The sequence below is a fragment of the Gadus chalcogrammus genome, chromosome 21 (genome assembly GCF_026213295.1).
Source record: "Gadus chalcogrammus isolate NIFS_2021 chromosome 21, NIFS_Gcha_1.0, whole genome shotgun sequence".
Classification (NCBI taxonomy): domain Eukaryota; kingdom Metazoa; phylum Chordata; class Actinopteri; order Gadiformes; family Gadidae; genus Gadus; species Gadus chalcogrammus.
The window spans coordinates 14,921,761-14,931,662 of NC_079432.1; the positions used below are offsets into that span (position 1 = coordinate 14,921,761).

General features: G+C 45.8%; 1 long non-coding RNA gene across 2 annotated transcripts; it reads left to right on the top strand.

Annotated features, from left to right (window-relative positions):
• The first annotated feature begins 3,118 nt into the window (after positions 1-3,118).
• Positions 3,119-4,871, top strand: LOC130374644 (uncharacterized). 2 transcript variants are annotated; one of them, XR_008893639.1, is made up of 4 exons: positions 3,119-3,355; positions 4,198-4,387; positions 4,475-4,571; positions 4,718-4,871. It is a non-coding gene; the product is annotated as an uncharacterized LOC130374644 (long non-coding RNA). The 2 variants fall into 2 exon arrangements; XR_008893638.1 differs by having other exon boundaries at positions 4,198-4,571.
• Positions 4,872-9,902: the final 5,031 nt, after the last annotated feature.

Here is a 9,902-nt window from a genome sequence, read left to right on the forward strand (position 1 = left end):
GTGTGTGTGTGTGTGTTTGTTTAGCTCACACACATGTGTCTTTCTCTGTGTTGGTGTGATCTCACATTTGTGCATTTGTCTGTGAGTGTATGTTTGAGAGTGTGTATGTGTCCATGTGTGTGTGTGTGTATGTGTGTGTATGTGTGTGTGTGTGTGTGTGTGTGTGTGTGTGTGTGTGTGTGTGTGTGTGTGTGTGTGTGTGTGTGTGTGTGTGTGTGTGTGTGTGTGTGTGTGTATGTGCGCGTATGTGTATGTGTGTGTGTTCTCAGCTGACACGCATGCATCCCCCCTGTCTGCTGAGCACCTCATCTCCAAGTATGGTCACTATGAGGCGAAGCTGTCACTTGGGGACCTTTGCTGGAAATTAATGAGCGACAGCCAAGGGCAAAGAAGACAAGACAGCTGGCCCTGTCAGCGCCCCACACAGGAGCAGGGGCCGTGCAGGGGCCAGGGGAGGAGGCAAGGGAGCGAGGGGACAAGGAGACATCACTGGGAGAAGGGCTCTAGGAGAGTAGGTCTTTGGACGTTGGTCACTGTTTTTTCTGACGTTCGGTTTCTGATTGCATGTGACATTTTTTATTGCATTTCTTCGGTCTCGAATTGCAGATGCTTGAGGAGCCTTCAGGTCAAGGCCAGTTTGGAGTCGAGACGTTTATTTGGTATCGAAGGGCCTCGCAGGCTCGAGTTTAGATGAGGTTTGGTGACTTCTTCCTAAATATAGGCCTTCAACAGACACCTGAATCACAGAGGGAAGAGGAGAAGGGTCACACGGTCCTCTCACTGTTGGCTGGGGGACATAATAGACGAAATATAAAAGCATTACAAGTTTCTTTTTAATTGTGCAAAACTGTTTTTTTATTGAAGTCAGTAAATATTACTCATGCCATACATATATTGTAATAGAATACCAATATACTACTATACCACTGTACCAATGCAACTATCCTAGATAGCATTTGAGTCAGCGAGTGGTTGTTTTGAGGGCCATAACGTGGAAACGCAGGGGACACAACATCGTGGGATATGACGTAAGGCCCTGCCACGCTCAGAGGTGACGGGTGGAAATATCTCCGGGGCACATGAGATGACTTCATGTCGTCTTTCTATTAGGAGCGGTTGACCTCAGCGCATGATGCAACCCCCACCGCGGCATGCTGTGCAAACTGAAATCCCACCGGCAGTGTTGCTACCCCTGCTGCTAAGTCTTCCTCGTCATTACTGAGCGGCGTGCTCTCAGAGTTTGATGTGGAGTTAAGAGCTTGATGTGAGGTGGTGGGTGAGGCCTTGGCCACGGGCCTGACATCAATATGGCTGTGAAGAGCAGCGATCGTTTAATGTCCGCCGCTCCGGCCTTCTCTCTGTGTCTGCGTGCCTATAAATAAGATACAAGTGTTATGGGCCGGCCGGCAGCCCAAATTCCTCTTTCGCCTCTCTCTCTCTCTCTCTCTCTCTCTCTCTCTCTCTCTCTCTCTCTCTCTCTCTCTCTCTCTCTCTCTCTCTCTCTCTCTCTCTCTCTCTCTCTCTCTCTCTCTCTCTCTCTCTCTCTCTCTCTCTCTCTCTCTCTCTCTTTCTACCTCTCTCTGTGTTTCTGCCTCTCTTTCCCCAGTCCCTCGCTCTATTTCGTTCACATATGTGTGCAGTCTATGTACACAGTTCTAACTGCTGTCTGAAGCAGCAACTTTTGCTGAAAGTACATTGTCTTGATGTCCAGGGGAATAATGCTTGTGTTGTTGCACTGCTGGTTGGATATCAGTATGGAACAGGGATGGATTCTGATCATGATGAATCCAAAGGCCTATTTTCTACTGCTACATGGGGATGTGTTTTGCGGTTTGCTGCTGCACTTCATGCTTCCCTATTATGGTGGAGCAAGTTGGGGCACAACTACTACATCTCATTCAGAGGAATATAATATATGCAGACATATATATCCCAATCATGTATTGACGAGACATTTTTGTGTGTGAAATGTATTGAACGCACCATGAGTCAAAGATGGCGCAACTCTCTGCAATAATCGTCATATTCAATTTCCCCACAGCCTTGTGCCTGAGATTGCTCTCTTTCATGCTTGGCTAATAGTTTCTAGCAGAGGCTGTTCGTTTTCGGAGAGGAGAAAAGTTTTAAAGAGACTGACAGACAAACCGACAGAGGAGCAGACAGACAGACAGAGGATCAGACAGAGGAGCAAAAATAAGAGACTACTTTCTTTCTTCTTCTTCTGCTTCTTCTTCTTCATTCTTATTCCACTCGTGCATTTCTTTTTGGCGGTTGAACAGGGCGGCACAAAGGGCCGGTTAGGAGTTGTAAGAGGTGTGAAGGGGGCAAGGACGAGCCTGGAGTAGTTGGTCACGGAACCTTTGAAGAACCATCAAAACAATGTTGGCTGCACTACCACTTTCAATAGCGATAGCTGGGTCTGTTTGTGTTTGCGCGTTCATTTGTGTGTGTGTGTGCGTATGTGCATAAATGTTCGTGTGTGCGAGTGCGTGTGTGGGTGTGTGCATGTGCCTAAATGTGGGTGTCTGTGAGAGTGTGCTTTTGTGTGTGTGTTTGCCTGTGTGCAGGGGCGATTCTAGGGAGTGTGGGGGCCCTAGGCAGAGGATTGTTGACGGGGGTATGGAGCGATTGTTGACGGGGGGGGGGGGGGGGGGGGTATGGGAGCGATTGTTGACGGGGGGGGGGGGGGGGGGGGGGGTGGGGGGGGGGTTTGGAGCGATTATTTTTTTTTTTGGCTCTAGGGGGCCGGGGCCCCAAGCAATTGCGGGGCCCCAGGCAATTGCCTGGTATGCCTAATGGGATGCAGCGCCTCTGCCCGTGTGTTTGTGTGTTTTTGTGTGCCTCTGTGTGTGTGCCTGTGTGTATGTGGTGTGCGTGTGCGTTTGTGTGCATAAATGTGTTTGGGGGATTTTGCGCGTGTGCGTCTGTGTTGTTGTGTGTACCTGTGCATGAGTGCAACGAGAGCTGCAAAACACACGACTTGTGTTTGAATGAGTCCCGTGAATACCCTCTCCAGTGTTGCAGTGATTGAAAATTTCAATCTTTTCTTTTTCTCTAGGTGGGAGCTGACCCTAAACTTCAACTTCAAAATTCCACTGTCGCCACGGCGTAATGGGCCTATCTCACAAAAATCGGAAATGACGTCACACCGGGTAAACATTCTTCCGGCGTAGTCATTTTTGTATTGCCGTCAATGCAAAAATGGATCGTTTCTTCGCCACTTCCCTGGTGGGTTTTCCGAAATTGCGATTCGAAGATGTGCAGAAGATTGTGGAGACACACTCAGCAACACCACAGCCCAGGCTGACAAAGGGGTACAAGTTTTTTGTGGAGGAGTTTGTACACAATTATCAAGGTAAGTTGTCTAAGGTGTTTTGTTGTTGTCAGTAGGCTACTCAATGGCCGCCTTGCTCATTCATGTTTTGTGATGACAAGCAAACCATATACGATCCATATAAATCGTCAGAAATATTGTCTGTGTGTGAAATGTGTGTAAAATGATCATTTTTGTTACGTGTAGACTATAATATTATGAATATAATTAGCCATGGTGGCTATGAAGTCTCCGTGTGTAGCGTTAGCATTTTAGCATTAGTTTAGCCAAGGATAGGTTCAGCTAGTTATTTGCTGACCAGTTTTCTTCCGATCAGCGACATATTATTAACATTATGTATATGCTAAGTGTCAAATATAGTTGATGGAAAGGTGGTAGTGAGAGGTAGATGCAACCGCTCGATGAGGAGGAATGAGGAGCCCCACATACATGTTTCTGCTGAGTTAGGGCCCGTTGGCCCAATAGTTTTGATAGTCTGTCTGGACTAACAACTGCAGTTGCAGTTTTCCTCTTCTTCTGAAGTTCAGATCATTTTCATTGTTCTTTCTTACAAACAGTAGCGTGCTTAAGACTTGGCCCACCTAGCTTGCTGCAATGTTGTGGCTGTCCAGACCTATGTATTTTTCTTCCTCTTCATTAAGGCACAAGCCGTAAATAAAGGAAATTTGTTGAGTGCATTGAAAGGACAAACATCTAGTTCATGTTATAACTGCTAAACCAACAGATGTAATGGTGGCCCAAGAGTTTTGCACGGAACTGTACATGGCTTTTCTGCAGTTGCAGGCTCCTTGCCAGTTTCCAATGGCCTTATATCAAGGTCCTACCTACTAAGTTCAGTAACTCAATTCTTATGGTGTTCACAGATCACCCTGGAGGCTGTTGGACAACTGGGTCTCTCAGAGCTGTAGCTTTGCTGCGGGCAAAGGCTTCTGTAGCCATATAACCGCTCTGCTGTTCCAGACAGCGCATTATGTGCAGCTGGGCCTTGATGTGGTTCCACCTTCCCTGGCCTGTACCAGTCAACCACAGATGTGGCATCGACCTCGAACCCACGTGTGCTGTTGTGTCCTCTGTTCAAATCATACACTTCAGTATTTTTCTAGAGTATATGAGCATTTCCTGTATTGTTGTTCGCCTCAGGGAATCCATCCAGAGGCTGTGAGTGACCTGGTGGTGAAGAAACCCAAGTCGGTGGGGAAGACTGGAGTCAAGTCCACACTCTACAGAGCGTATGCTGGTAAGACATTTGTTTTGCAATTTGCACTCTGTTAAACTTGCTCATTATGAATATGCATATTAGAATACATCTGTTATCACTACAATATAAAAAAAAACAGTCACATTTTTATTTGACGTTTCGCCCTTTGATGTCCCACATCCTAGAGGGAATATCCAGCTTGGAGTTGGTACCATCTCAGCTGTGCTGACCTGGAAGATGTCAGCAATGACTTGTTCTTTAAGGCCAGTTGCTACTCTACAACAGTAGATGAAAAACTCATCAATGGCTGGAATCTTCCTTGAAGGGCTTGGTTTTGGAATCGCCTCTTGTCCAATCCTCTGTGCTTTGCTCCAATAAAGAATATATTGTGTTGAGGGGCAAAACAGACTCCCAAAACACTTGAAACACTTCTTGAGATGGAAAACGAGTATAATATGTCATGGTCTGATCAGACACACAAAATCTGTTGAGGACAGTTTGTGGCCCCATGGACATTTCTTGCAGCCTTGCCTCCAGCTCAGCAATATACTCCAGGGCATCATCCAGTGCACCTACAAAAAAAGAAGACAAATCAGTCTTCATTACCATTCATTCATATTTATTATTATTACATTTATTTGTACTGTTTTCTGTTTTTCTTTTTTATGTATTAACTATAGTTTGAGTGTTGTACATAGAGTAAAAACCAAAGTCAAATTCCTCGTTTGTTCGCAAACCTGGCCAATAAAGCTGAATCTGAATTAATATGTAACCCCAGTTTAACAGTGCGTCTGATGGTGATTGAATGTTTTAACGTTAACCATGCCATGTTTGGCAAAATTATACAATAGCCCAACAAGTGTTGAACAGAAATAACAGACATAACAGCTAGTTAGCACACATCTACTTACCGGCAGGGGGGCGTGTCGCGTAGTCATGTTCCCCGGTACCTCTCCGGTCCGTTTGTGTTTTGTCCTCTCCTTCAGCTTTTCGAGCTGACACCCGTTTATACACTGGTGTTTTTTTTCGGGGCTGTGGTGTAGCTGTTCCAGTCAAAACGAATAGGAACAGCTCCAGTATTCAGCGTAGCACTCCCGTCGTCATAATCAGCCGCTGAGAAATGCCGACTACAGACCAGTGTACTCCCCTTCTTAATTACGAAATTAACTCCTTCATTCCGTCTGATCGCCACTGCTGTATTGGGTATTATTTGGGAAGTCGTGGAAATGTAAATACGGTTGTTTTTGTTTTGAATTGGCGCATAGAGGTAGACAACAAGCTTTTGTTTTTTGACTGCGCCATTGTCAAATATCATGGACTACGCGACCGGAAGTCACTTTACCCGGTGAAGGCAAAATCGAACGCCGAACCAGGAAGTTGTGAGATAGGCCTATTAAAGGAGGATGTAGATTCTTCTTCTTCTTCTTCTTCTTCTTCTTCTTCTTCTTCTTCTTCTTCTTCTTCTTCTTCTTCTTCCCTCTTCCTGGTGATGTTCAACCATATGGTGGCACAATGCTGGGCCACCCACCCTCGGGACAACCTCATCCTCCCCTCCACCTCTCCTTTCTGTCCTCTGACTCTCACTATCAACGCTCCATAAATGGGAGATTAAAAGGACCCCCCCCCCCCCCCCGGACTGTGACGCTCTCACTCACACACAAAACGCCCCAGTGACAATCGTTTGCAACCACAGCTTGATGGTAAACACCAGCGGCTGGTAAGACCTGAAGCTTAGTAGGTACATACACTCACGCACATCAACACACACACACACACACACACACACACACACACACACACACACACACACACACACACACATACACACATGCACACAGACACCCACACACACACATAGCTGTTATTTTGTAAACTTTATGTTTTTGCATGCAAACTCGCTGTGGCGCTCAGTCGGTGGGGTCTTGCACCCCCTTTGACGTAGGAGGAGCACTATGGCTAGACTGTGAAGGACACTCGGCGAGGACACAACGACTTCCATCCCATCCATGGTGGGTGTGATGATGTTGACGTGCCTGCTGGTCCAAGCCACAGAGGACCTGGGCGGAGCAGACAAATCCCAGCTCTCTACTATCTATTCTGCCTTCTCCTCATGTATTTCATTCAGCCTTCTTCCATCCATAATACATGCATAATACAACATTTCAATAATGGCTGGAACAACTATGTACTTCTATATTTATATTCCAATGTATTACTTTGTATTTTTTGACAGTGTTTGCTGACATTGTATTTTTCTTTTGTTATGAATAATAATCTGTTATTTTAAGTGGGGAAGTACACTTAAAAAGCTGATTCGCCTTTAAACCCAGTAAATTAATTAATTTCATTTGTTTAGCACTTAATCCCAGTCTCAAAGGACAGAGGAGAGAGGAGAGGACAGAGGACAGAGAAGAGGACAGAGGACAGAGGAGAGAGGAGAGGACAGAGGACAGAGGACAGAGAAGAGGACAGAGGACAGAGGAGAGAGGAGAGAGGAGAGGACAGAGGACAGAGAAGAGGACAGAGGACAGAGGAGAGAGGAGAGGACAGAGGACAGAGAAGAGGACAGAGGACTGAGGAGAGAGGAGAGGACAGAGGACATAGGACAGAGGGGAGAGGACAGAGGACAGAGGAGAGAGGAGAGGACAGATGACAGAGGACATAGAACAGAGGACATAGAACAGAGGACAGAGGACAGAGGAGAGAGGACAGAGGACAGAGGACAGAGGACTCCATTCTAGGTCATCAAGACGTATTCTTTCAGCCTAATAACACAGTGTTCCTCTCATTCTTCGCCTCCTGAGTACGTGTTCAGCGAACGGCGCCCCTGCAACCCCACCCCAGACCCCACCCAGCCACCCACCCCCGCCCCCCACCACACCACCCCCGCCCCCACCAACCAATCCCCGCCCCGCCCCCACCTCACTTACCCGCGCCAGCCAAAGAAGATAAATGGGCACAAAAAGTGTGATTTTGATGACAGACGATCCCTGAACCCTCAAGGTTGTTTAGCGTTGGGAGGCCATCAGAGGAATAAATGCTTTGAAAACCGCGACATGTTGAATGAAGGACACCAATTATAATAAAAACAGATATTCAAACGTTCTATTGAAATGTCTTCCATTTCTCGATCTGGTGTGATAGCACATTTAAATAAAACCTAAGGAAAATGTGTAGAAACATTTGTCAAAGCTAAGAAGAATATAGTATGGCTGGTCCTTTGGGCGACCTTCAAAGGAAAAGCATAAAGACTTAAAAAATGTCTATATTCACGCAACGCACAATACTGCATACACTACTTTATTTAATCCAGACATGCCTTTCTTGCCTTCAACGTGTTTCTTTCTTTCATGTCGTTTTAAGATGAGCTCCTATACCATTCCAAGCATATGTGGAGCAAATGGAAAGAGATTTTCTATAGCAGTCTGAGACAGAATCACGACAAACAATATATTTATAAATTTAATCTCCAAAGGATGAAAGTAAGCCGGTAGAGAAAAATAGATTTTTTATTTTTTTTAAAGAACCAAACCACACATACAGGCGCACAGCCATGGTCACACACTGGTATCCTCACCCACGTGTACAGAGTGACAGATGCATGCAGTGCTCAACCCTGGGTGTTCGGTTTGACTTCCCCATGCATTTAGTTTGGGCAGTAAGTCAGGCGTGTCCAAAGAACTGGTGGACTGGAGGAATGGGGTCGTACACACACAGACACACACACAGAGATACACACACACAAACTCTCTCACACACAAGCATTAACACACACACACACACACACACACACACACACACACACACACACACACACACACACACACACACACACACACACACACACACACACACACACACACACACACACACACACACACACACACACGTAGAACAAGAACACAACTTAATTGTTTCTGGACGACAGGTGCCGTGTCTCTGGCACACATGTGTGTCCGAGCTGTCAAATGTTGATTTTCCATGGCTAAAGAAAAAAATAATGATGTAACATTCTTTACCAGAACTAGCCAAAATATAGTCAAACAAGGAGAGAAAACCAAGCCTGATAGAAATTAATCTTTACTCACAACCATGTATCCACGTTAGTACCTATGAATGTATGGCAGTTCTTCCTGGTTGCTTACCATAAGATATAGGACAGACATGTGTCCCTATATAACTCAGGCTCCCAAACATAAACAGAATCTGTGTTTCTGAGCCTGACCACAGTTGCTCACTCTCTCTCTCTCTCTCTCTCTCTCTCTCTCTCTCTCTCTCTCTCTCTCTCTCTCTCTCTCTCTCTCTCTCTCTCTCTCTCTCTCTCTCTCTCTCTCTCTCTCTCTCTCTCTCTCTCTCTCTCTCATTCTATATCTCACTCTATCTCTCTCTCTCCTGCTCTCTTCTTTCCTTCTATTCCTGCTTGCCTAGCCCGGACCCATGGAATCCACAGGTTCAACAACACGTTGCTGTCACCTGTCTGGTGCGTTGAGGCATGACCCCCACTGACCACACACACTAACAGACACACACACACACACACACACACACACACACACACACACACACACACACACACACACACACACACACACACACACACACACACACACACACACACACACACACACTCACACACACACACACACACACACACACACACACACACACACACACACACACACACACACACACACACACACACATACACACAGACACACATACACACACACAAAACCCACACACACTGACACATCAACACACATCAACACACTCAGACAAGGACACACACACAAACTCCCACACACATAAACACACGTACACACAACCACACACACTCACACAGACGCTGACACACACACATACACCCGCACACACAAACATAAACTCACACACACGTACAAACACACACACACACACACAAACAAATACAAATTATGTATAACGTGGTGCATTTGAACTTGTGTCATTAAATAAATGTTCCACAAGCTCAATCAATTGTATTCATTATTTTGTATTATAAATTAATTATTCATGCATTGACATGCTTCCACTTATTTTACAAGTGGCTCCACAAGCTGGTTCTGTCTGAGGCTGAACACATTTTACATGGAACATCCTTGAGTCAAAACAAACCCTGCAGGCTGGAAGGATGCCCACTTCCCTCAGAGAACAACAAGCCTCATCACCAAACATTAAGTTACCTGAATAAAACCCCTGATCAGCGGTAAGCCTCCGTGTTTATAGTAAAACATATCACATTTGAAGACACACTTAGGCTGACAAACGTATTATTTCTCTCGCTCACTCTCTCTCTCTTATTCTCTTCATATCCACCACACACAGCCTCCAGCACACACTCCCCCCCCCATC